The sequence below is a fragment of the Ailuropoda melanoleuca genome, chromosome 17 (genome assembly GCF_002007445.2).
Source record: "Ailuropoda melanoleuca isolate Jingjing chromosome 17, ASM200744v2, whole genome shotgun sequence".
Lineage (NCBI taxonomy): Eukaryota > Metazoa > Chordata > Mammalia > Carnivora > Ursidae > Ailuropoda > Ailuropoda melanoleuca.
In genome coordinates, this window is record NC_048234.1 from 37,417,012 (window position 1) to 37,444,095 (window position 27,084).

Below are 27,084 nucleotides of genomic sequence, written 5' to 3' on the forward strand. Positions count from 1 at the left end.
CTATCAGGTGCCCTGGAGGCCTCTTAGTGACTGAGGACTGTCAAAGCACATTGCAGCAGGATTCTTTCTCAGCAGGACCTTGACCTTAAACTATCAGGAGGCATTATATGCAAGGAAGCCTCTAATCTACGCCTCTTTTCCGCATGCCAAAGTCAGCATCACAGAAACCCTCAGGCTTTTCTTAAAGCTACCACCTCCTCTCAGTCCCCACCTCTCCACTTAGGTTCACTTTGGCCCCTCTCTCTCTTACCTATAAATCAGCAAGCTGTGACAAAATCACCCTTTCTCGCACAGGACACAGAATATAAAGACGTGGGGTAACTAACACTTCTTAGCAACTATTCAGCATTCACATGGCCTATCGGTTTAAAGGAAATCAATTGTATGCCTTGACTTAAAAATCACTTCAAAGATAGAATGTATCCTGCATCAACCCGCATTTCACAAAGGTATGTAGACAAAATGTGATGATACATGGTCATTTATCAGAGGGGAGAGACAGCATGGGGTTGAGCAGATTATATAGATTTTCTTTCTCAGAGCCCTGGTAGATTCTTCCTTTCTCCTGTCTCATTCTCCCCCTCACCCCTACCCCCCACTGTGATTGGGTGAAGCATGGGTAGGGGAGTGGGGAAAGCATACTTCCTCTTCTGACCCTTCTGAATTAGGCCTTGGAAATGTGGTCATTTCACAGATGTATGGGCTTAAATTAAAAGGTCACTTAAGCGTCCCCAGTTCTAGTCTTAAAAATTACTCCCTACTTGCCCTTTACCAGCATCTTATACCAAATTGCTGCCCTTTAAGTTTATAATCAATTCGGTTTCCATGATTCCCTGAAAACTTAATGACCCCAAGGTCAGACAGATAGAGAGAGGCAGCATCAGATGAAATATGCAAGCACTTATGCAAAGGCCCTGTCCTGGGATCAGCATCCACAGATTCCAGGACGAAACCACAGAGCACCTGTTGTTCTTTGAAAAATATCTTGAAGGACAGGTGTCAAGACTTCCATCAGAGGAATGCAGGCCTTCACCATAATTTTAATTGTTTGACTCTAAACAGCTCTCTTTGAACCCGTGAGCCAATTCTCGTTATGGAGATTGAGGTCAGTTACATTTCTTTCTTCCCTTCGAAAATAAGTAACAACCATTCAGAAAACTCAGTGATCAAAGTGTTCTTCAATTTCAAAGTTGGAGTAGTGTATATAAAGTGACCAAAACTGTGTGAGCCTGGATCCCACTGTAATTTCGTATCTGTATGATCATCCCCTAGAAAAGCTCAGACTTCCACTGTCAAGTGCGAAGGACTAATTATTTTAGCAGTCCATCCTCCAAATTGTATGATGAGAATGGGGGGCACAATAGCCATCATGTTAAATGTAACCATCTATTGTGAAGTAAAGGACTAGGCTTATTTGGGTAGGAATTATAGACAGGTTGAATGAACCCTTGCTAGTAAAACTCTTTCTGCCAGTTAACATTTTTTGAGAGGCAGTGGGACAGTGGGTTTAGAAGCTGGGCCCCTGGAGTCCGGCAGACATAGGGGTTTTTCTTACCGACCACATGGTATTAGAAAGGTTGGCTATTCCTTTAGAGCCTGAGTTTCCTCTATCCAAGACTGTGCTAACAGTATTACATGTCTTGGCGTAGCTGTAAGGATTAAATGAGATCATTTATTATTAGCCTCCTTGTTCTAGGGGAGTGGTCCTCAAGCTTTGGTGTATATGGGAGTTCCCTGGAGGCCTTGGTAGAACAGGAGGCTGGCCGCACGCCCAGTGTTTTGGATTCAGTCGGGCTAGGGTGGGGTCCCAGGATGTACACCTCTTCCAAGTTCTCACGTAAAGCCCCCCATGCTGGTCTGTTGACCCCTCACTGAGAACCACCGTGACTGCTCACAGCACGTACTCAGATTTTAAAAAATCAACTGTAGTTCGTGAGGAGGTGGCTCATACGTAAACTGGAAAGAGCTTGTTGAAAGACAAGATACCTGAGCTCCAGGCTTTTCCCTGCCCCTGCTTCATCCCCTCGCCAAAGGAAAGACTCTTAGCCTCTCTGCTTTGCTTTTGGTTGTCCTCTGGCTGTATTTTCAGCAAGTTGTGGAGGAGATCAGATGAAAGAACATGCGTTGTGAGGGTTTTCCACAGTATGAGTATATTAAACAGTGAGAGAGGAGAGTTGCCGCCTCCAGGCTCTGAGACTGACTTGGCCTGCCTGCCAGAGACGGGCCTTAGACTAGGCCACCAGTACAAGACTGTGTCCCCTTAGGCAAAGGAGGTTAAAACAATCACCTATGCATCCTTGCAAAGGTCATTGCAGAAACAGCCAAGCCCTTTGCTGATATATTGTTTTTTTTTTAATAATTTTTTTTAAAGATTTTATTTATTTATTTGACAGAGAGAGACAGCCAGCGAGAGAGGGAACACAAGCAGGGGGAGTGGGAGAGGAAGAAGCAGGCTCATAGTGGAGGAGCCTGATGTGGGGCTCGATCCCAGAACGCTGGGATCACGCCCTGATCCGAAGCCAGACGCTTAACGACTGCGCCACCCAGGCGCCCCAATATATTGTTTTTAAATAAACCGGGCACCTAGAAAATTACTAACCAGGGATAAACCAAACTCTTGATGTTATTAGTGTCTCTTTTCCATGATGCAAGCAAAGCGAAGTTGCCCTTTTGAAAATCCTGTATTTTTTTTTTAAAGATTTTATGTACTTATTTATTTGAGAGGGAGGGAGAGAGAGAGGGAGAGCACAGAGGCAGAGGAAGAGAGAGAATAAGACTCCCTGCTAAGCAGGGAGCCCGACCTGGGGCTTGATCCCAGGACCCTGGAATCATGACCTGAGCTGAAGTCTAATGCTTAACTGACTGAGTCACCCAGGCGCCCCCAACCTCTCTAATTTGTAACTCAATTTAGAAGAGCCACGACAGCTGGCCGAAGTGACTGATGTTTATTGAGTCTTACCGAGGACAGACCCCTCTGAGCACATTAGAAGTGCTTCTCTAAAGTCTGTCCTACGAGTCAGTGAGTTCACGGGTCCCTCCTTCTACCTGTATTCACGCAATCAATAAATGTGGTAAGCCCAGATCTGAACCTGCAGAGAACTCACTGAACAGCGTGAGATCGCCACCATCCCTCTGCCAAAAAGCCAGCTCCACGTAGCCTGCCTTTTCAGCTAAGCAATTGACTTATTAAGAGTGATATATACCCACTAATTAATCTTCAGGCTAATTGTTTGGTGTAAATATGGATACATGTTATGGTAGTATCTTCCTGAAGAATAAAATCTACCCTCCTTGAATTGATTGAGCATACGTTGAGATAAGGTAGAATATTTTAAGATGCCAGATTCATCTGCATAGAAGTAATACTTTTGCCAACACCACTGGGGGCAAAGAGAACGTTCACTAGCTCCACTAGTGAATTCACCAGTGTTTCAAAGCCCAAAATAAGGTGTTCCCTTCTAACCTCCAGGATACTTCTACAGAGTTTTTGGATATATCTAAGAATGTCCTGAGTAGAACAGTTCAATTAAAATAGACTCTCTGGACTTAATGAATGCAAATAGTGGGATCCCCAATTATGGTCACAAGTTTCTCTCTCCCTATTTCTGTCTCTTGCTTGCTCTCTCCAATAATTTATCAAATAGTTTCAGTAGATCTAAAGGAATTAAGCCTACCAACAAACCAGATGCATAAATGACCATGAGACTCATTGATGTTGCAAGTGGAAGAAATTTTGAAGGAGGCATAAACAGTTGCAGTGGTGATGGGAGCATCTCTCCGAAGAATTACTGTCAGACTGTCTGAACTGGGGAGGGTTCGAGAACTTTATAATTTGGCTGGAGGGCTGCTTGTCAAATGGTAGTCATCGCTGGCCTTCAAACAGTGACCAGATAATAACTATAATTTAACCTGCTCCTGCCTTACAGACAGCAGCCACCTTTTCAGCTCTGGGGAGGGAGGGTGGTTCTGCAAAGAACATAAAGCGCATCTCTGTGTAATTAAGGCCCCAGCTGCATGGATCAGCTCATCAGAAATTCAAAGAGTCTGGGAGACCAGTCTCTCTGGGTCTTCCTCGCCCCTCCCACATCCTCTTCTTGTTTCCTCCTCTTTCCCATCCTTTCTGGCTTTATAATTCATCTCTGAAACTGCCACAGAAAAACTGCAAAAACACCGAATAGTCCACTTTCTAACTAAACTGGGTGCTCATTGAAGGCCTGTACTATTTGTCTTTCTCCTGTAAATGAGATCATAGATTTGAAATCTTTTGATATGAAAGCATGAGGACTCAAGACCCCAAATTGGTCCAATTTGGCATTCAGAGTGAAAAGAAATGATTAAGAAGTTCAACCTTCTAGCCCTGAACGCCACTGGAAGGGCGTTATTGCAGTTTTATGTTAATTAAGTGCCAGGTCGTAAATTGCTTGGGCTCTCATCAATATCTGGTCAATAACTGGTTTGCGTGAAAGAGGCAATGATCTGGGGACTACCTTTAGATGACTCAGCACATGGACTGTACTGAAATAGTTTCATGAAATGAAACAGTTTCATAAAATAAATGGAGAAGAAACCCCACCCCGTTTTCTTTTTTAAGTTAGGACAATGCAAGTAGTATTGTTCACACAGCGCAGAGATTTCAATATGACCCTCAGTCCTTGGAGAAAGCAGAGAATATGTATTTTCTTCCTTCTCCCACTTAAACTGCCTCCTTTTTTCTTTTCTTTACATCCTTCCCTCTTAGCCTCACATTCAAAGCTCATGATTCATCTTTAAGGAATCAAAGGGCAGTGAAGCATTAAGAATGAAAAATCAGTAACATCAAGTCGAGCAGTGTAAAAGTTATTTTTCTGAGCAGAAGCGTTAGCTAAGCAATGATCCATGTGAGCAAATAATTCTGCTCCCACTTTTCTCTACATAAATTCTTCTTGATTGCTGTGCTCACCACTACTAAAGTACACTTAGGATGCAGAAAATACAGATTTTAATTTATTTTTACAACAAGAATTTTAATGGTGGCGCTTCTGACCTTCCATTTTATTTTTTTAAATGATTCTGGTCTGCATGTAATGCTTATCTATTTGACTATACTTCAGAGTTGTGGATTTCTCATTTGCCTCCTTAAATACTGCAGCGACTTTCTTAGCATAATTACTGTGATGTATTTATTATCCATCAATCAACAAATGCTTATTCAACCCCTACTGGGCATGGTGGGGGCACAGATGTGCACCAAATACAGTTCCCACTCTACAAGGAGGAATTTATTTTCTTCCTTATTGCAGGATGTGACATGTAACATTATTTAAGTTTAAGGCGTATGGCATGGTACTTTGATAAATTTATATATTGTAATATGATTATAATATAGAAGGGTTTTTAATCTAGTGGGAAAGAAAAAGAATATCCATAAGGTGATAATAGCACAAAAGTTTAATCTAATACATGGTTTCATCAGAAAGAGTAAATGTTAGACGCTCCCCTGGGCCGGGGGTTTCATAGAGTGCTACCAAGACGGCTGAGCTTTAGCTGGAAGGATGGTCAGAAATTGACAAGGTCCAAAAGAAACATGAGCTCATTTCCCCAGGAAACACAGCCCTGGCAAACAGAGGCACAGGACCTCCATGGCTGGTGCCCAGGGCTCCACTGGTGAGAGGTTTCTAGAAGGCATGAAAGCCCTTAAATATGCACCTGCACACCAGACAGGGTTGGCAGAACCTTGGAGACGCCATCAGTGAGCAACCCACAGGCCAAGATGCCGAGGGGCTGAGGGTACCCCCAAGTGCCTTATTTGTCCACATACGATGACCTGAAATGACAGATCTGTTTGATCTCAGCTGGGAGTCTGGGTTTAAATCTGATGCTTGGATCCACATGGAATTGTGCTGTCTCGGGGCTGGTACAGGAGTAACCCGTTTTCCAAACGCAGATATCTAGGAGCAGAAAACACAGGCAATGTGGCTCCTTAGCGATAGTAAGTCACCAAACTAACCTTAAGAAGAAAGCATAGGACTTGAGTAGTAAAACTTCTCGTACAGAGGTACTTGCCCACCCCTACTTACCTCCCTCCGAGGCAATATTTTGTTTCTTGGTGACGCGGCTATTGTTTGTGGCAGGAGATACTTTGATATGCTTCTCAGAAGGATCTTCATTTGCATTCTCCTCTCTACCGCTACAAAATCCTCTTCTCCACTCTGTAAGTCACCTGCTCCACGTTCATTCATCCATCCAGGTCTTCATTTATTTATGAAGAAAATATTTATGGAATGTCTGTTTCGTTCCAGACATTCTGCTTTCCATCCTTATAAACTATGGTCTATGTTATAGTACATGTGAGAGGAGACCTCAAAATAACAAACCCTTGAAAATGCTAGTTAGCTCTTGACACCCATCTTGGCAATTAAATAAAGACACCTATATGTAATAACCAATTGCATAACTTCTAAAACAGCGTTTGATCAAATCTTTTTCAGTAACCTACGCATGACGTATGTGATTGCAAACCTGCCTGGTAAACCGTGCAGAATTTTTGACCTGCAGTTTAGAAATAATCTGGCCCGATTTCCTCATTTTCTAAAAGCCACAGGGTAGCACGGGCTCTCAACCTCTTAACTCCTTGGCCAGTATTTTTTTTTTTTTTACCTCATTAAGACATCGCTTTGAAATGTCTCTTTTGCAGTCTTTTTTGAAAGCAAAGCCAATTTTCTTTCTGAATAAAGTGTCCTCACTTTCAAAGATTTCTTTGAAGGCTAACTTATTTAATCTCCCAAGAGGCTCTTCATACCCAGACTGCCTTGTGCCCTGCTCCCCAGAGAACATACAGTTTTAGCACCTAAACTTCCTAGGTGCAAAGTGAGTTGGTAAGAGCCAGGATAGCATCCCCGAACATTATTGCCATCCTTTATCAAGGGCTTCCTGCCCCTCGTTCCTTGCTCGGCAGTACAAGCTTTATCTCTGCCCTGCCAGGCTGGGCACAAGCTTTGGGAATGGAGTGTCACCTGCAAATGTAAGAGAGGACCATTATCTCCAAATACCCTCTTAAAGAAGGACAGGCGGGTAGTCACTTTTTTATTCCACCCCCGCATCTAGCAGAGTGTGTTCAATAAATATTTGTTGAAAAGAGATGAGAGAAAGATTCGTCAAATGTCACATTGAAAAGCCGAGGCTTGGGAGTCAAGCATGTTACAGAGTCTTTGTGTCAAGAATGACATCAGAGGGACAAAGGTGAATGTGACCGTGTGTAACTTATTTAATATGACCAAATAAGGCTTTTCTCTGCATCGTTCGCCCGGACTGGGAAAGAAGTGCCTCCCAGTTTTGTGTGGCTTCCAAGGCTTCATTCTCCAAGCGCGGGCTGCCTCCTGCTCTCAGGGTTTCCTGACTTGGATCCGAGGCGAGCTCCCAGCCCTGGCTTGTTTCTGGGAGTTGTCAGGCACAGATAAAGGCATGGCAGAATTTGCTCATTCCTTTGAGAGAAGGGGACTGTCAGAAACACAATCAGCTTGTGGTCGGCCTTTAGAAACTCTCTCCCACGTTGGTCCCAAAGAGAACATTTGTGTGTGTGTTTGCTTTGGTTTTGGGAACTAAACACCCCTTTTCGACATTAATGTGTGCCAGCTACTTAACACTGGGGCGTTTCAGAAACGATGCTCTGGGCTCATGACGCAAAAGGCACTGCCTTGCTTTAGAAACAGGAAGAAAAGGATCTGAAGGGGAGCTCTAAACAACAGAGGGGGATGAATTAAAGCACTCCAGAAGGGACAGAGCTTCAGACAACGCTAAAGGGTGCCCCAGAATCAGAGGGGATCCCCCAAACACCCCATCTGCTGCTTTGCCATCCCGCAAAGAGGACATGGAGGCGCCAAGCGCTGTTGGCCCAATGTCTGTCCCCACAGCAACAGCTGAAGTCCTGGGTCACATCGGCTGCGAGCAGGCGGCCTCCAAGCAAACCCACCTCGGGGGATATTCCCTGTCCTGCAGCAACTCAGAAGCGAGGCACACACCGTGTGTTGACCATATTTGCTCTCTTTTCAAAGGAGATATAATTGTGTTTCAGATACAGTTTTCTAGCCAAGTCAGAGCCCTAACAGGAGCCCCCGTGACCAAGCCCACACGTGGGTAAGAGCACACTCAACCTCGGTACTGTATTTTACTGACTAGGTAGGGAGTATTTGATTAATGGGACAGGCCTTCGTGGACCTGTGCCTGTCCTCCCTCTTCTGTGCGGGGCACCCCGTGGATGAGGTGACTTGAACATCAGCATCTGTAGATGGGTCTCCCAGTGTCAGGCTCTCTCTGAGGGCTTTTGTGTCTGCAAGCACGTCTGTGTTGTGTCCCCCCCACCCCCGCCCTCAGCCAGGGAAGCTCCCCATCTCCAACCACATCATTCCCCAAACCCTTCCTCGCCCTCTCCCTCCCCTTAAGCCCTTCTTCTTTGGAAATGCACCAGTGGAATTTTTCTCCCCACATCTCTATGGTGAGTTTTCCCAGCATTGGAAGGCTTGGTTGCCATGGCAGCGAGCCTCCTCCGCTAGGAGCAGGCGATTTCGGAAGAGGGGATTGTGCAGTTGGAGGCAGGGGATGAAGAGTCATTAAAGTAGGCCAATTAGTATGCAGGACCAGAGCTTTGTTCTAGCTTCTCCCAGAGGGGCAGCCAGTGCTGTGCTCTCTGTCTTCCCGGGGAGATGGAATGAGGCGGGCAAGGGGAACCTCCCTGAGCACCCATCCAAATGAGGCCAACGGAGCCCCAGCCCCGTGGGGACCCGGGTCCTGCTGCCGACTGCCACCTGCTTCTCCTCCTTTGACCTGCTCTCCTTGCCCTCCGTTTTTGAAAACAGAGCTTCAGCAATGATCCTAGTGCAACAGCAGTTGTAATGTGCGACATTAGTCAAATCTACCCTCAAGGTTTCGAATACTTAATTATTTTTCTGGTTTTTGGCCATCTATCAACTAGAACGAGAGATGAAGATAAAACATGTCCTCCTCCGATATTTTTGGCTTTTGGATATCTGGGGATGGCCAAGTTGGGTGATATCAGGAAGAAGAAAATGATCAAAGTTTTATAGGAAGCAGTGCTTAATTTATTGCACAACTCAGTACAAGCTGTTTCTGGAGACCCAGAGCAACTCACGAAGTCAGGTACTCTAGGAGGCAATGGAATAGAAATGTCACAAACCAGAACTCTGAGACCCGGGGGAGGACTTTGCCATCCGTGGTGGGGGTGATGTGAGTTCCCTTGGAGCTGGGGTTCAGTGTGTTCATCTGTGAAATGGGCTTATTACAAATTAGTCCCTTGAACCCACCAGCAAAAGTTCCTTCTAATGTTCAATTAGGAAATGAATAGCTGTAAAGTGTCCGGCACTCTGGTGTAGAAAGATTCTCTGCTCCTCTCAGTCTGTAAAATCTGAGACACAAACTGCCCAGAAACTGGGTCCTGAAGGAAGAGTCTCGATGCTTCTGCCACAACATGAGTGGGCTTCCTTCTGCCACCTCCCAGGGGTTGTCCCCAAGGACTCACCGCTAGAGATCCTGCTGCCAGGCCCACTGTGGCCTCCAACATTGATACCCACTGCCAGAGATAGATTTCCACCCTCAGCTTCCTTCCCCCATATTTCTTGTCCAGGTCCCGTGGATGTGAGGTTTCTGTAGGACTCCCCTCATAGCACCCAGGACAGAGCAGAAGACAGTATTTACTGTCTACACCGCATCTGTCTCTCTGATTTGACTTCTGATCCCATTACCTCATCACAGCAGCTCCTCTGTAATCTGATGAGGGTCTGGGGTGGAGTCTCCCATCCTGCACCAGGGTCAGGGTCCCGGTTGTGACATGATGGCTGTATAAGATGTTACCACTGGGGGAAACAGGGTGATGGTCCATGGGAGCTGTCCATACTACACAATCCCTTATGAGTCTGTAATTAGTTCAAAGTGAAGAGTTGAATGAAAAATATAGCTACTGTCATGAACCCCTCAGGGAAGTCTCTCTGGAGAGCGAGCCAGTGGGCATTTTCAGCCCTCATTTCATTTGACAATTGTTGTCCACTCCCTCTTTCTTGAAGTGTTCTCTTTCCTTGGCTTCTTTGATAGCAGGACACCTTGTCTTCCCTGTCCCCTCTGGTCATGCTTTCTCACTCCCCTTCACAGGGCCAGCCATTGACTGCTAGAATCTCTCAAGGCCCCACCTAGAGCCTTGCTCTTCCCTGAGCTATCTCCTCACAGTCCAGGGGTCAGCGGCCACTGCTGCAGACCTAACTCACAAATGCACACCTCCCGTCCAGAACCCTCCCCTGCACCCTGGTTTCCTGTGGGATACTACAATGGTTCCCCTGTGGCAACACACTCAGCCTCTCTCTCTTCCATCTCTTCTCTCTTGGCTCCCATCCCCAATGTGTCCCAGGCCTATTCAAGTGCATCCTAGCTCAGTGAATGACCGCGATCTAGCAATTTAGCAAGCAAGAAGCAATATACTCTCTCCACCCTTATCATCAGTCCTAGTCCAAGCCACCAGCCTCTCCCCGGAACGGACATAGCAACCTTCCAGGTGCTCCCCCCAGCAGCCTGAGAGTACTTTGTAAAAGGCAGATCTGGCCATGCCTTTCTCGGCTAAAAGCCTTTAACGGCTTCCCATTGTTCATAAGGAAATAAACGAAATCCTTTCACTGACCTGCAAGATCTTTCGTGTTTTGGTTCACATGCAACGCCCCCACCTCATCCCCTGTTACGCTGCCATTGCTTACTGCACGCTCACCCTGCTGGACTTCTTTAAGCTTCTCAAACACATTTTGTTCCCTCCTGCCATTGGGCCTTTGAAGGCTCTTCGCTCACGGTGCCTAAAAATAAGTTCTGTCTTCACCTCGTTAATTCTTTCTTATTCTTCGGATCTTGGCTCACATATTACCCCTATACGAAACCTTTTACCAGCCTTCCAGCCCAGAGCAAACCCCTCTATTATAAGCTCTTATGCAATGCCAACATGCAGCCGGAACACTGGTTGCGAAACTTGAGATTTCCACACAGGTTGGTAGCACCACCCGAGTCTGCTTCCTTCAGCCACTAAAAAGTGGCCTCCATGCACAGCGCGGAGCCTTCGGGCACCAGGCCTATGTAGGTGCGGTTGGTCAGGGCCTGCTAGGTGTTTTGAATTTCTCTCCTACTTCTCTGCGCCACGAACCTCTCTTCCACATCATGCGTTGCACTTAAATTCCATATTTTGAGATTATTTGGTTTAATATCTTCCCCATCCCAGATTCCAGAAGGGTGAGGGCCACGTTCTCTGTGATTTTCCCCATGTGAAATACAGAGGAGGCCCCCGATAAAAACACGCTCAGCAAATGAATAATTTAAGTGAATCGCCTGCCATTTCGCAGGCAGCATCCGCTTTGACCCCTGAGTGTCACATGTGTTGGCGTCAACAGTAGTGGCCGAGCCCAGACCACCCCTCGGCAGCAAGTCGCCTGCCCAGGGCTCTTTCCAGCCTCCTGCTCTGTCTCCTCCTTGAAGGCTTGCAGGAGACACTTTGGATGACTACCATCCCTGGATCCTCTCAGGCCTTCCAGGCTCTGCAGCTTCCCCTAGCCTCCAGCCCGTCTCCATGACCCAGTTTTAGACTTTGAAATACAGGCGCTGCTGACAGAATCTGTGTGTGGTTTTTTTCTTTTCTTTTCTTTTCTTTTCCCCTGCTCTCTAAATAAAAGATGAAATCAGAATGGTCATGTATATGCTGTCTCAAAATAGTGCTTTATTTAGAGAGAGAAGGTGTTAGTTATTACTGGCATTTAACATTTGTTGAGTGAACAAAATCTGCTGAACATTGAAGAGAACATGGAATTACAGAGTTCCTGCTCGATGTGTGTTGTGGCCTAAATTAGACCCAGACGAGTCGCTAATGGGCAGCAGGGATGGATGTGTGCGGAGCCCCAACTGCAAGGCTCACAACATGCTCCCACCTGAGGGGTAGGATTTTCCCTAAGAAATGGCCATATTGTGCTCAGGCCTTAGAGGGTGATCCTTAGACCATTTTAAAAATAGCAAAGTGAATTATAAACTCCGTGTGAGTCCTGAGAAATGGACCAGTCTTGGGAAAATTAGATTCGTATCGGAATGCAGGCTGTCCGGGTCTCCAGCCAGCATGCCCTGTAGAAAAGCCTCCTGGGCTTCAGAAAGAATCACACACTACCAGACCACATTTCTAGGAGGAAAGACTACATACTGTTGCTGTTGTTGTTTTCCCCCGGAATAATTACAATATTGGTGAAGTTTGAGGAAAGGTCTACCTTGTCCCCCCCCCCTTTTTTTTTTGGCATGGGGTGGTTTATGCGTCTCGCTGTGCCCCGTGGAATCCCAGGTGCCCAAGTGAAGAGTCTGTGTAACTTCTCCAGGTTCTGATCTGAATCCAAAGCCTGATGGTAATCCCAGCAGACTGGAGCTGAATCTGGCCTGGGAATCAGGGCACTGCGGGACTGGCTCGGCCACACACTTGGGCAGTCATGTATCCTTTCTGAGTCCCCAGGTTCTTTATCTGAGATTTAGACAGTGTAAAGCCTCACTTGCTGGGTTGTTGCAAGAAACTAAGTAAATTCATGTGTGTAAAGAACCAGCATATGGCCTGGAACATGTGTTGGTTACGTTTCCAGCCCTGGGACAAACTACCTTTATCTAGCCAACTAAACAAAAGCTTGAGACCTGTTCCAAATTTAGGGTAACCATTCCAGACTCGTAGAGCTTTTTAATTCAATAGATCACATTCACTTGTCTAAAGGTAATTAGCCTTTAAGAGGGGACAAGAAACACATGGACGCTTGAGATCCCCAGAAAAGTCAACAGTTTCTTTCTTGTCTTTCCAAATATTACAATCCTGGGGAAATAAGGGAGGCAGAGTTTTAAAAGGAAGATATCTGATTGGACATAAGTCCCAAATGGAACAAGATGCTTAAAATTGACTTAACAAAGAGCAGTGAAGTGATCATCATACCCTTTCAATTGGGACATTATTGCGGACATATGAGACTGCTGTACACAGGTCATAAAAATGTCAAAAGAGTGAATAGATTTAGCGTGAAATATTAACTTTGGGAAAAAAGCATTTCTAAAGATGTAAACCCCTTCCCATTTATGTCACTTATTAAGCACTCAAAAGTTACTAATGCAGCGTGAAAGACGTTGCCGTGATAAGACTCAGCAATGACCCGCCATCATGGTTTCTCACTCCAGCAAGCTTGCCAAAGAAAGCTTTAGGGAGTCTCGCCAGAGGAACAGCTAAAGCAAGATCGCAGTTCGGCCCCAGGTGTCTGTGGGCTAGCGGGCAGAGCCCAGATGCCCAGAGGCAAGTCATTTAAAGCTCAGCTTTGTATCTGGGAAGTGGAGTTATTTCCCCTATCTCCTGACCACACCTGACTGAAGGAGAGAGACCTTGCCCTGGGGCCCCAGACTCTGCCCTCACGGTGTGATTTCCAGGCGAGGACAGAGGCTGCTTCCAGGACACCGTGCGGTGGAGTCAGAGTCAGAGAACCAGGGCTCTATTCTAAGTCAGCATCTGCTACCATTGTCTACCATTGGCAGTTCTTTAAATACCAAAACTGTCATCAAAATCATGGTATTATATGGAAGAGAAAATGGAAAGGAATTCAGAGTAGAGAAGAGGTCTAGAGAGAGACAAAAAGAGAGAGTGCCAGACCATAGCCTGTCCCCTTCCAGGGGTGGGCTAGATTGTAGCAGGTGCTCTGTGATTGGGCTGATTTTCTCGTGCCCCTACTGATTAACCCCTTCTCCTCTGTGGCTCTTTCCAGCCTGGGGAGCCCATTTCTGCCTCCATGTAGAATCATCCGGGGATTTGTCCACATTCAGTCCAGTGATTAGTAGCATGTGTCTGTATCCCTGTCTCTATCTGGCCATGAAGGTGAGAGCACGTGCACAGTGAGAGGCTCGAACAACCATGAGGAAGCCAACTAAGGATGAAGTCTTTATCAATTCTTGACTTGCGATCATCTTCCTCATATAAGAGTCACAGAGATGTAGCAGCCAGGCAGGGTGGGTGTAGGGCAGGCAGGTGCCAGGTTTTAGGTTTACACACTATGGTGAGCAAGTCCAGTTACTAGTAGGAAACTAGCCCAGGGGAAAAATTAGCGTCTGAGATTTAAAGAAATCTCCAGTCCAGGCTAGGGGTGGAGAGGAAGCTAAATGCCTCTTGAAGTGGATGGACCCAGAAATGAGGAGTTTTATACACAGATATCCCCAAATCCTGTCAAGCAGGAATCGGCTACAAAAATACCTGTCCTGCGGGACAGGGTCCCAAAGACAGAGCTTGTGTTTAGAGGCACAGATCCACATATCTCTGGAAGCCTGGGGGACAAGTAAGGCAACCAGAGTGATAACTAGAATGGAGATTAAGCAAAATCCCTGCTCCAGGGAAAGGACTGCGTGGAGAAGCTCCAGTGCTGAGTTTCGAGCTGTGAGCTGGGGGTAGATGGTAGCCAGCCCAGACACTTGCCACCCCTGGGGCAGAAGAAAAAGAAGAGGTATTCCAGGCATACGGTAGCGGCTGGGTGGTCAGCAAAGGGACACCAAGTCAGCCCGACATGGAGGTTGATTCTATATTCAGCAAAGCAATTTGGGGAATGGGTTGGGGAAAACTGAGGTAATGATGGCTCTGAAAATAGGGGTAGGGAAATTTGGATCCAGCCCTAGTGGAATGGTAGAAGAAAGGAAAGATAGTAGGGTCTTGCTGCCTAATCCCCTTCCTAGGGCAAATACCTCTCACTCAGCTTCAGATGCTCTTGACTTTGCCTGTCTTTGGGACCATTGACTATTTGTTCTGCTCCCTCTCCTGGGTGGATTCCCACCAGACTGCATAGCACCTCCATCTTGCCCATGTTGTGTACCTCTCACATCATGGCCTCGTGCCTGCCTGTTGATGCTGAGGTACGAAACTCCATTATACTCACTCTGATTCCCATGTGTGCTCAACTGGGAAGTGCAGGGAAGCCAACACCCAGTACTGGAATCTTCGAGCAACAGGGGAAAGGCAAGTGTAGATGAACTATTCCCCATTCTTCTCCTCAATCAGACCCAGTACTTCCTGTAGGCTCCCAGAAGGAGCCTGTGAACAAGCCATCAGTCACATGGAACTTCCAGAGAAAATAGAAGCCTTGGCCTCAGGCTCTGCTGCACGGAGAAACTCTCCCCTCTCCCACCTTTCTTATTTCTTAGAATTTGATGTCAGGTGAATCTGTTCTGGAAAGAAAAGGAATTTGCTACTGGAAAACTTCATTTATACATGATGCAGTGTCACCTGACATGGTTCTGTAGTCCAGACTCACGGGATGCCATTTTAGTGAAGCCCCAATGTGTGGAAGTTTGCCCCAAATTGACCTTCATCTATAGTGAAGGTTGTCAGTCCCTTTTCTTGAAACCCCAAACAGCCTTTCCTTTCTTTCAGCTGAAGAAACTCTTCTCTCTTGTCTTCTGACGTTTCAGTCTGTCTTCCACACACTTTTCTCGAGTGCCTCCAGGGGACTCTCTTCCTGGTTCACATAAGAAAACCTAGTCGCTTGTATGTGTATGAGGACAAGGTTGAACACCCAGCCAGCCAGGAAGTCCATTTTAGCCTTTTGTTTTATCCCTCTTCCACTGACCACCCTTCTGATTGCCCAACATTGAAGTTTTCTCTTCTATGACTGCCCAAGCCTATGGAAGCCGTCAGAATGGTGATTAGACATTCACTGTTCTCAGCTGTGAATCATTCCCAACAGTAAGCTGTAAAAGCTCTCTTTGTACTGCCTGTTAAGAGTCTAATATCCTTAGAACTATTATGACTAAAATCATTCTAATATGATACAGCCAACATTATGGACCCATTAAGACACAAATCATAATAATTAAAGATGCTTCTCATTAATATCCTTTACTTTTTCCTCATCTTGACTTATTTTAGCTCAGCACCACTGATATACTGATATGCCCAGCATCCTTGTAATCCTCCTGGCAAGTTTACCTATCAAGCTCTCAAAATTAGAACAAAAAAGTTTTTAAAGTTATATGTGGAAGAAACAGTGTGTACATTCCAGGGTAAACTTAAGTTTCTCTTGGTAAGAGGGTTTGGCCCCACATTCTCTTGGCCTCCTTCCCAAGCCCTCACTATGTCCCTATCTTGGAGACTTCTGAGGAGCACCGTTCTCTATTTCCTGTTGAGAGTGGACTTCCGGCCACATTGACTTCCGCCCTGGGGCATGGGCAGGCAGGCTACCCCATGCCAGTGTCCATGCAGCTGTATTCTCTGCTGCTTTCCTCTGAGCTACCATTCTGCACCCACAGCTCAGCTTCTCAGTTTCTACAAAACGGTGCCCACAGTCCTGTGAATGCCGGGGGAGTACAGTGAGGATGGGAAGGACCAGAAACCTCCTTTCTTGAACTTTTGAATGGCACAGATGGAAACCAAGCGATGGAGCCTTAGTCACTGCCACAGCCCATGTCCTCAATACAACGCTTGAAGAGAAAACAGACTTTATGTTTTAGAGATTTAGGTTCCCAGAAAAACTGGGCAGAAAGTAGAGAATTACCATGTACCCCCTCTGACCCGCCCATGCACAGCCTACCCCGCTATCACATCCCACCAGAGTGGTACATTTGTTCTAATCATGAGCCTATGTCGACGCATTGTCACCCAAAGTCCGTAGCTTACATAAGGTTCACCCTTGGTGGTGCATAATGACATGTAGCCACCATTATAATACAGAATAGTTTCACTGTCCCAGAAATCCTCTCTGCTTTGCGTGCTCATCCTTCCTTCCCCTGAGTCCGTTGCAACCTAGACTCTCGATCTTTTATTATGTCCACAGTTTTGCCTTTTCCAGACTGTCATATAGGTGGAGTCATATAGCATGTAACCTTTACAGGCTGGCTTCTTTCACCTACTAATATGCATTTAAAGTTCCTCCATGTCTTTCTGTGGCTTGGTAGCGTGTTTCTTTTTAACGCTGAATAATGTTCTGCTGTCTGGCTGGACCACAAGTGATTTACCCAGTCACCTACTGAAGGACATCTTCAAGTCACTTTCAAGTTTTGGCAGTTATGAATAAATCTTCTATTAACATCCAGATGCAGATTTTTGTGTGGACATGTTTTCAACTCATTTGGGAAATACCAAGAAGCACAATTGCTGGATCATACAGTAAGAGCATGTTCAGTTTTGTCCAAAACCACTGAACTGCATTCCTAAGTGGCTCATTCTGCATCCCCTCCAGCAATGAATGAGAGTTCCTGTTGCTCCACATCTGTGCCAGCATTTGGTGTTGTCAGCGTTATGTATTTTCACCATCCTAATAGGCGTGGGACGGTATGCATCACAACGCTTTTGAGGCCAATTATTTCCCAGCACATAAGAGCATCTTGGATGGGGCACCTGAGTGGCTCAGTCAGTTAAATGTCTGCCTTCAGCTCAGGTCATGATCCAGAGTCCTGGGATCAAGTGCCAGGGAGTCTCTTTCTCCCTCTCCCTCTGCCCTTCCCTCCACTCATGTTCACGCTCTCTCTCTCCCAAATAAATAAATAAAATATTTTTTTAGTAAAGAGCATCTTGGATAGATTCCAAGACTTTCTGTTTACCTTTAGCTGTAAAACCAGTTGCATCCAGTTTGCACTGTCCTTCTACTATCAGATTAAAGGCTTCTCCATCCAGCATCACAGGCTAGACTTCTCCCTTCTCGTCTTATCTCCTGTTCCTACAAAGTTAGGGTCTGAGAGGAGGGATTGAGGATAAAGGGCAAACCTCTCTTTATGTCTCTGTTGTCATCCTCTGCTTTACCATCACTGCTTCTCTGCTAACACTTCCGGGGTCAGGTATCACCCTGGGAGCAGCCAGTGTACAGACCAGAAGACTCAAACACTGACACTTCCTGTAGGGCCCACTGACTCCTGAGAAGCCCACATACCTTTGCCCTTCCCAGTGCTGGGGGACCGGGCTCTCCTGCCACCCCTTTCAGCTCTACTATCTTTCCCATTTTCCTTAGCAGTGCACACAGTGTGCTGCTCAAACAGAGGCCAAAATGCAGAATGAGTTCCCAGTCTTCCCTTCTTAAGGCACCCCCCAGTCTTTATGAGGAATTCTCTTGAAGTCCTTTCCTCAAGTTCAGGTTGAGGTTGGAGAGAGCAAAAAGAAGGGAAAGGAAGGAGGTAACCCCTCTTCAAGAACATTCCAATGGTCCCCAGGCCAATAGCCCCATGGCTCTTGCTTACTCCCCTTCTCCATTCTCTCCCCCCACAGACGGAGGAGGAGAGGGACCTAGGGTGGTGGTGGTCATGGTGGGGCGTATTCTATTATTAGAGCAAGGCTCCAATCCTGCTGTCAGATATGGTGCTGGAGTACCCAGAGCTCCTTTTCCCTCAGCTGAAGGCCTGAGTTTTTAAATCAGGAGGACACCTGGAAAAGCCCCACTGGGGATCTTAATATAGGACATCAGAAGTATAGAGAGAAGGGGACTTCACAACCACCCCCATTGAGCATTCAAGCGGTTAATGACCTATTGGCCATTAACGTCAAAAAGCAATTATATCAAGCATGGGATCTCATACCACAATTCGCCTTCACCTTTTCTTGACCTGCCCTTGGAGATGAAAAGCCAAACATTATTCCCCCCGTGACACCACCTCATCACTTGAACACAGTGTCAGACCACATCTTAGCCTGTTTCCCATCAGGGAAATAAACTCCTCCCCCCTCTCCCTGCCCAGCTCCCAGTTTTCCTGACCAGGACTTGCGTGATATAAATGCAAAGGAAGCCTGATTGTAATTTCTGAAGACCCCAAGAGGATAACTATCAAAATGAGGCCAGTTCTGATTGGCTGAGTTTTCATTAGTAGAGATCGTTAAGAGTCTGACCCGTGAGGCTCACGGTTCATGTCTGGTGTGAGCCTCAGATGTGTGGATGTGCAGGGCTTCCCACATGCTATTAGCTGCCATTGTCTCTCTGCAGTGCTTTACTATATAAAGATCACTCTGGGTTCCTCTTCTGCTGAACCTAATTTTTCCCTCCAGGGGTAACCACTTTTCCCACTTTACAATAACGGTGCAACTTTAGTGATTTAATTTAGAGAAGCAATGAAGTGACCATTAATGTGTTTAGCAAATGGGTAAAAAGCCTTTCACACGTTTCTCAAAAAATCTATGTTCCTGTCTTCTGGAAGTTTTACCAAGTACAGACCATAAAGAAATAACCACCTGAGTGTATACTTTTTGTTATTTGACGTGTTCCAGCATTAAGTTTCATTCAAATCTACTTACAATGAGGGGCAAAGGTAAAATCTGGCCCCTAGGACAAAGAGGGTGATCATTTGGTGAGTCGCTTCTGTGGGGCAGAGGCATCAGGAGTTTGGAGTTTTGGGGGGCAGGGTCAGGTTGTCTTCATGTGATGCGCTCAACATCAGGCAGGCCAGTCTAGGATGAGAGGAGCTCAGGTAGGTTCCCTGCTGAACTGGGACAGCTCTTGTGGATGGAACCGAATGCTCAGAGGAGGCTTTGGTGAAAGCGTGCGGTGGCATAAAACTACATGGCAGTGGTGGAAATGGACAGGGGGGTGCATTCACAGTGTATTTTGCAGGCAGAGCTGAAAGAACCTGATGATGTCTTGGATGTGGAGGACGAGGGGAAATAAGGAATCCATGATGACTCTTAGGTTTTTAGCTTTGAACAAAAATGGTGGTTGATGGAGATTCAGAAGATGGGGGAGGAATGGGGTCCAAAAAGGGGGGGGTCTGAGGACATTTAACCCTTGGAGAAGCAGAGGACACACCAGTATTGGAAAGGGGCAGATTGCTTAAAAGTTCCTTGAGTCGGGAATCACCTCTGTCTTTCCTCCAGTTTTGAGTTCGTTTGCAGTGGCTTGTTTGTTCTTTATAAACCTTGCCCTTCTCTGGAGTGTTGTTGTCTTCATTTTGAAAGACAAATCTGGGCTGGAGGGAATTGTTTTCCCCGAGTCTGTGTTCATAGAGTAGATAGTAGTGCTTAAAGACCTTTATATGTTTCATGAAGCTCTTTCCATAAGTGGATTCAAGTAGATATCAACCAGTAAATATAGTATCCTAAATGGCAATGATCTGTACCTAAATAGATGTTCTGGTATCAACAAAATGTCATATCTGGGAGAGAGACCTTGGGAGGGAATTTGCAGAAAAATGGTTGTAGGGGTTGGTGGAGGGAAAGAGGCAGGAAGGGAGATGCACAAAAAATGTTAAGGGACCATCATTAAGGACTTCAGGGTTATGAAATCTTTTCTCTACTCCCCTGGGATACCACAGGGCAGCTTTCTTCCTTAAAGGAAACTCAAGTCATTTCAGGAGACAAAGGGCACCTCAGCAGTGATGTGACCATATAGCTGGTGGAATATTGGGGAAATAATCAGGAAAAACAAGGTAATATAGAGGCGACCCCTGCTCATGTTCTGACAGAAAGAAACATACAGGGGCCATCAGCATCAGTCTTAAGGCTGAATGCCAACGGGGCTATAACTAAGCATCCTAGAGATTCCAGGCTCTTAGAAACTCAGGAATGCATCTGTGCTATTGAAGAGCCTAGAAATAATAGGATCCCTCCACTGCCTCTTCCTCCTTGTGCTGAAAGAAAGGGGTGGGAGACCCACACAGTCAGACCTTACCTCAGTTCCGAAATCCAACCGGTGGTGTGATTAGGTCCTTGTCAACCTCTCTGGATCAGGGAAGAAGGGATTTCCTCATGAACAGGGCTCAGAGAAAGTGACTCATGATTGCTGTAGCTGGCTTACAAAGTTGGCCATGCCACCACGTAGATTAGGGCAAATGGTACAAACTTAGAGCAAAAGTCAAAGAGAAAGAGGCAAGCTCAGTGGATTTGAAACATCTGCCTTCCATTGCCACCTCAGACCCTGACTCTGACTAGGGTCTTGGGTTTCTTTGTTTCCCTGCTTAGTAAATGGTAACGGTAGCTAGGTCATAGACTAAGTGTTTATTGTAAAATAGCATTAAGCAGCTTGCCTTAAAATTCTATCTGGATGTAACATATTATTTAGATATAAAAGTAAAGATAAAATATAAATATAGATACAGATATATAGCCCGCCCACACACACATCAATACAAGATGTCCGGGTAAACACTCCACCTCTTTTCCTATTCTCACCTTCTTGCCACAGTCACTGCAACCACGCTGTCCCCCTTATTGTTCAAGCATATCAAGGTTGTTCCTACCTCAGGACCTTTGCTCTTGCTGACCCCAGTGCCTGGAATGCACTTCTTCCTGAGGTTTGCATGCCTTGTTTTTCTGATCTCTGCTTAGATATATCCCGCTCAGAAGAGTGTTTGATGACCTTCCTATTTGAATTAGTATGCCTCTCTATCCTTTCCATCTATTTACTTCCTTTTCTCCACAGTATTTATCACCACCTGACATTATCATGCACAGACATCTGTTTATGTATGGTCTGTATCTCCCACTAAAATGAGAACTTCATTAGGACGTGGAACTGGTTCACATCCATGTCCCCACTGTCTAGGACAATGCCCAGCACCCTGAAGGTAGCTCAAAAAAAATTTTGCCAAATGAGTGAATGATACCAAGACAGACAAATGATTATCAACTCAACAATTAAAAAGCTCAATCTATACTGCATGCAATGAGGGTTGGAGAATACAAATAATGTTATAATAGCTTTTCTTAATATTATCTGCTGTGATGGAAATGAATAGTCCATCGAGGGATGGGGGCTTGGCTTTTAATTGAACTTCAGTTGTTTGTGTCCTGGTCCTGTTTGAAGGTTGTGGAGTTGGGGTGGTAGGTGAGAGGCAGAAGGCAGGTTGCAAGGAGGCAGTGGTAATGCTGAGGGGAGTTTGGGGAGCTGTGGACATCCTCTCCTTCATTTCCCTCTACCCTATTGTCCTGTCCAGCTGGCAAGACTAAACAGGTGTGGTACCACACCAAAGCCACTCAAGGACAAGCCTCCCCCACCTTCAAGCAGCATTTTTCCCATGGGAGGATTCCGTGGGAAATTCCTGTGGGGCCATCGGAGGTAGCATCTGTAAGTGGGATGGCTTCAGGGAGTGAAGTTGGGGTGGCCAAGGGGGCATCCCATGGGACGAGCAAAGGGAAGGGATCCCGTGGGACAGGGCACCCAGCTCTTCCATTCTCTCTGACTTTCTCCAGCACCTACTCCCTCTCCTCTACCAATGGGTCACTTCAGCCCCATTAATCTTCAGCTCCCACAGCTTTTCTTGGTAACTTGTCCCATATGTTTCTTACTCTGTGTACAACATATGTCTGTTCCATTCCTTATTTACGGTTTAAATTAGAAACGGGTGTCACTCTCTAAAGCAAATAGGCTACTGTCTGTTTTTTTCCTTTTCCCCTCTGGATACCCCTCTCGGCTCCGTGGGGTCTGTGCTGACAACCTTGAGTGGGGCTGACAGGAAGCTGCATTTTTGGCCTTAGTCTCTGGTTCTCCTTCCATATTTATTCCATACTGTAGTGTCTGGCTACCGGGGCCATTCCTTGAGGCAGCCAGATGCAATCATTTCATTTGACAAAGGTCTGTTGAGCATCCAAGTACTGGAGAGGGCACTCTTCGTGAAGTTTGGAGTCTTGAGGCCAAGGTTAGAATGCAAACACGTAGCCACACAAATAAACACGTTGTTACAACAGACTGGTGCTGAGGGGAAAGTCGCGTCGTGCTACCTGGTAGTCTCACTTGCTTTTGATGTCTAGGAATATGGTATTTAAGTCCCTAGAGACAAGTAGAAGTGAGGGAAAACTCACGGAGCTGAATGTGTGAAGGACCTGAGGTGAGAGAATGCCAAGGACATTGAAGAAATGGAGGGAAGACCAAAGTGGATGGGTCCTGCAAGGAAGAAGGTCAAGACCTGGAAGCAGACTGGGGAAAGAGGCGCTGAGATCAAGAAGGGTTCTATCAGCCACTTTAAAGACTTTTCATTTTATCCTAAGGGCAATAAGAAGTCATTAAAGAATTTATAGCAGAAAATGAAAAGGTTTGATACAACTAAAACTCTAAAACTATTGCTCTGGTTAATAGCGACAGTTGATCAGGAAGGAAGCTGGCAGACTAGTTAGTGGGCAGTCGCAGTGGCTCAGGGAGGAGACGGTGGAGCCAGGAGATCAAAATGGAGGTGGAAAGAAGTGGAAGGTCCTTGGAAGGACTTTTTTCTTTTTTTCAAGATTTATTGAGAGAGAGAGAGCATGTGTGTGCACAAGCAGGGGGAAGGGACAGAGAGAGAAGGAGAATCCCAAGCAGACTCCATGTTGAAAGAGGAGCCCAATGTGGGGCTTGACCCTAGACCCCGAGATCATGACCTGAACTGAAATCAAGAGCCAGACTCTTAACCGACTGAGCCACCCAGGAGGCCCTGGAGAACTTCTTAGAGTATTCCACCAGCCCTTGACTGCATACTTCAGGACTTCCCGTAAGTGAGAAAAGTGAATTCCCTCCATGGGTAAGCCACTGTCTCAGTGACACACGGCTGTTGGCGATCCCTACCTGATGTGCGCTCTTCGTTGCTGCATTGGCTTGGTTTGAAGTTCAGTGCACCTGGCTGAAATAGTGTGTGTGAAGTTCACAGCCACGCTGAACTTCCATCCACAAGACTGAGCACAACACTGCCCTCACAGCATCTTTGGGGCTCTGCAGCCAACTCCTTCTTCTGAGGAGCTTCTGTGAGGATCAGCTCAGCAATCGTCTTTGAACACTCCCCATCCTGCTATTTCCCAGTAGTCTCCCTCCAGCGACCCTCTGGACATGGTGACAAGTGTTCGGATACACCTCTTAGTGGAAGGGAGCTGAAAGCATCGGTAGACTAAGTTGTTGGCCAGACTGCACCAGTATCATGATCCGTAGCCAGTTGTTCACATTCCCACCATGGCATCAATCCTCTGCCTGGCATTGTGGTTATAAAACAAGCTCCAGAGGGCAAGGACCTGAGCTCATCCGATGTTGTCTCCCCACAGTGGACATAGCACTAACTAAATACAAATTTGTTAAAATGTTCTCTGAGAAAGGTACATGAAAAGCAGCAAGATGAATGACAGCTTGCACCACTTACACCATGCTTTATGTCAGCGACCTCACTCCCCGATGTGACGCGGTAAGTAGTGTCATCTCCATTCCATAAAGGAAAAACCGATGGCTTTATGGGAGGCAATGACTTGCCAAAGTCACATGGAGAGTGGTGTAACCATCAGAACAGAGCCCTGGCCTTCGATGCGGGTCGCCATGTTGGACAACTCCAAGAGCGGGCGTTTATGTGGACCAGCCAGTGAAGGGTGCCCCTCGGGAATGGGCAGTGGTGGGTGGGGCTGTACGGAGTCCGCATGCAGATTTGTAACTGTTACTCCACCGCTACATTTGGCTTATAGGTTTTATTCCTATGTCAATGCAAAAGAGAGACTCTAGGACATAAAGTAATTTATGTTCATCTAGTTAGTAGGTGGCTAAGCTAGAACAGGAAACCGGGTCTATTGACTCCCAAACCCATGTTCATTCTGTGGCTTCATGGGTCTCCAGTGTGGACACAACGTCTTGCGTTTCTGCACCAATACCTCTTAACCAGGAGCCTGGGTAGCCTTTGAACACAGGATGGTGTGTTCAGACCAGAGACCCCTGAAGCCACAAAATGAACATGGCCCATATTTCTAAAGCAACAATTTTCATAAATGATTTGGAGACGAATCATTACTTTTTTTTTAAGATTTTATTTATTTATTTGACATAGAGAGAGAGAGAGAGATTGGGAGAGAGAGAAGCAGGCAGGGACCCCAATGCGGGGCTCGATCCCAGGACCTTGGGACCATGACCTGAGCCGAAGGCAGATGCTTAACAACTGAGCCACCCAGGGGCCCCGAATCATTACTTTCGATAATGCGTCATGGAGTCTAACACAAAAATTACATCAGATGTTAAAGATGAAACATAGAACTTTGAAGAAATTCCACACTTGCCATCAGCACCTTGGGCTAGGCCCACAGACATGGACCCAGTTATTCCCCACACCCCTGGTCTTTTACTTCCTTCTGAAGTTTGGGGTGCTTTGGTGGAAAGGTTTGAGAAGCACCCGGTGACACCACGCTGCTTTTCCATAACACTGAGCTGCTGCTATCATTGGGCAAAAAACAGAGCTCCAGTTCTTGTAATATGTGCTCTTTCTATGGGTATATTTTGTCTGTTGGCATGTCTGGAGAGATGGGAGATGGATGAGTTTTAAATGTAAGGCAATTAAAGGTAATTTAAATTAAAGGCAATGTCTTTACCACAGAGCCTTGCATAGAATAGGTAACTAAGAGTTAATTTTATATTATTTCTTAGCTCTCATGATCATCATAAGAAATCACAAGTCTTTTGTAACCAAGGTCACAATCTCTATGATTACATGTATCACAGACATTGCAGAAAAGGACCAGAGTGATGCCCAGGTAGGCATTCAGAGCTCCCCGGAGGAAGTAACTCTCTCATTATCGTTACACTCCTGTGGACACAAGGCATCAGTTTCTCTATCAGAATGAACATCTGCAGCTGGGAGGAAAGAAGACTGTATTCATCTGAAACTGGCTCTGGTGTATTAAGTCTCCATCTCAGGCTAATGGTGGAATGTACATTCTGGCAGGGTCTTCAGTGTTAACTAACAGGCTGGGGTTAATGGGGGGACAGATGTATGGTGTCCACCCAGAAACCTGATCTCTCCATTTACTGGACTTGATGCACCCAGGGCAGCAGTAACCGCAGTAATCGCCACTGATGTGGAGAGTGCTGATTCTATTACAGAGAAGCTTGTTTTGTCTTGTTTTCCTAGTCTGTTGACAAATCACTGATTTCTTCCTTTGTAAAAACTAGCTGGAATACCAGCTCTTCTGAATTATTTCCATAGAAACGATTTCACATTGGAATTTTGGTGCCAAAGCAACACACGTAAATCACCTTCACGTAGACAATGACATGAACATACATTGCTCCCGCTTTTCCGATTGCCTTTGCTCAGTGCATGGCAGTCCCTGTTGGCTTTTCACTGTGAAAGGATGCGGTGCTTTCGTCTCAAATGTTAAAGAGTCAGAAGGTCTCGTGGGTTTGAAACCATAATGCTTAGGAGGCCAGAAAAGGCTCAGGAACACTGAACATTAAAAATGGCAGCTTGATGAAATGTACATGGTTGGCGTGTACAACTTCCCATTGCTGAATAATGCGGAAGTACAAGAAATCACACTCCAGGCAGCATGTTGTGTTAGTGTTTTACAAAGGCATCGTCATCCACATGACCCCCTTAGGAAATTCCCCATGAAAGTTGATAAGACTTAGTGGGATGGGGCTGGGGGCACCGATCAGAGGCAGGGCCCACATGTTATTCCTTCTAATTTCACTTATTATTAAGATGGAAATCTTTGTTTCTGGATCCAAATGTGATTCTTAAACATCCGTGCAACGGTAGTTTTTTATATAGCGCACCAGCGGAGACAATGGGACCCATGAGGGATGTTGCTGACGGCGACATGGAGTCCTGAAAGCCCTCTGCCTTTATCTACCCATCACTAGGGAGTCCAGGGTCTGCCTGCTCTCCCTTAACCACCCCAGGGAACCCCACTTGGAGGAGGGGATAGAGCGATAGGTTGAAGATTGAGGTTGCCCTAAGGTTTGCACTGGAAATGAAGTGAATCTTTTGTGGGACAACAGCAGGTTAAGCCATTTGCTAAGCTTTAAAATTAGTTAGTAATAATCAAGAGTTACCCAGGAGGGAAAGGAACAGTGGGGTCGAACCTTCAGTTTGGGACATGAAGTTGCTAACAAAGGACCACAGAATTGCATTCTGGGCCTGAATTACTCAGCTCCTAGTATGTAGAGCTATTTTTGCTTCCCCAGAATGTACTGGAGTCAGAAGGGGGAGCATTGGCAAGGAGAGAATTATGAACTAAATGTTTGTGTACCCCCATCCTCCAAAATTCACATGTTGAGGCCCTAGTCCCCAGTGTGAGGATACTTGGAGATGGAATTCATGAAGAAGTAATTAAGGTTAAATGAGGTGAGGTCCTGATCCAATAGGGTTAGTATCCTTATAGAAAGAGACATTGGAAACTCACTT

At 46.0% G+C, this 27,084-nt stretch overlaps 1 protein-coding gene and 1 long non-coding RNA gene across 5 annotated transcripts in view; one reads left to right on the forward strand and one right to left on the reverse strand.

The window, feature by feature from the left end:
• The window catches only part of NTRK2 (neurotrophic receptor tyrosine kinase 2), a 334,675-nt gene that overhangs the window by 292,653 nt on the left and 14,938 nt on the right, over window positions 1-27,084 (forward strand). The gene's annotated exons all lie outside the window — the stretch shown is intronic.
• Window positions 5,388-11,062, reverse strand: LOC109488966. 2 transcript variants are annotated; one of them, XR_004621644.1, is made up of 4 exons: window positions 10,658-11,062; window positions 9,735-9,905; window positions 6,057-6,228; window positions 5,388-5,927 (listed from the first exon to the last, which is right to left on the reverse strand). It is a non-coding gene; the product is annotated as an uncharacterized LOC109488966 (long non-coding RNA). The 2 variants fall into 2 exon arrangements; XR_004621645.1 differs by lacking the exon at window positions 6,057-6,228.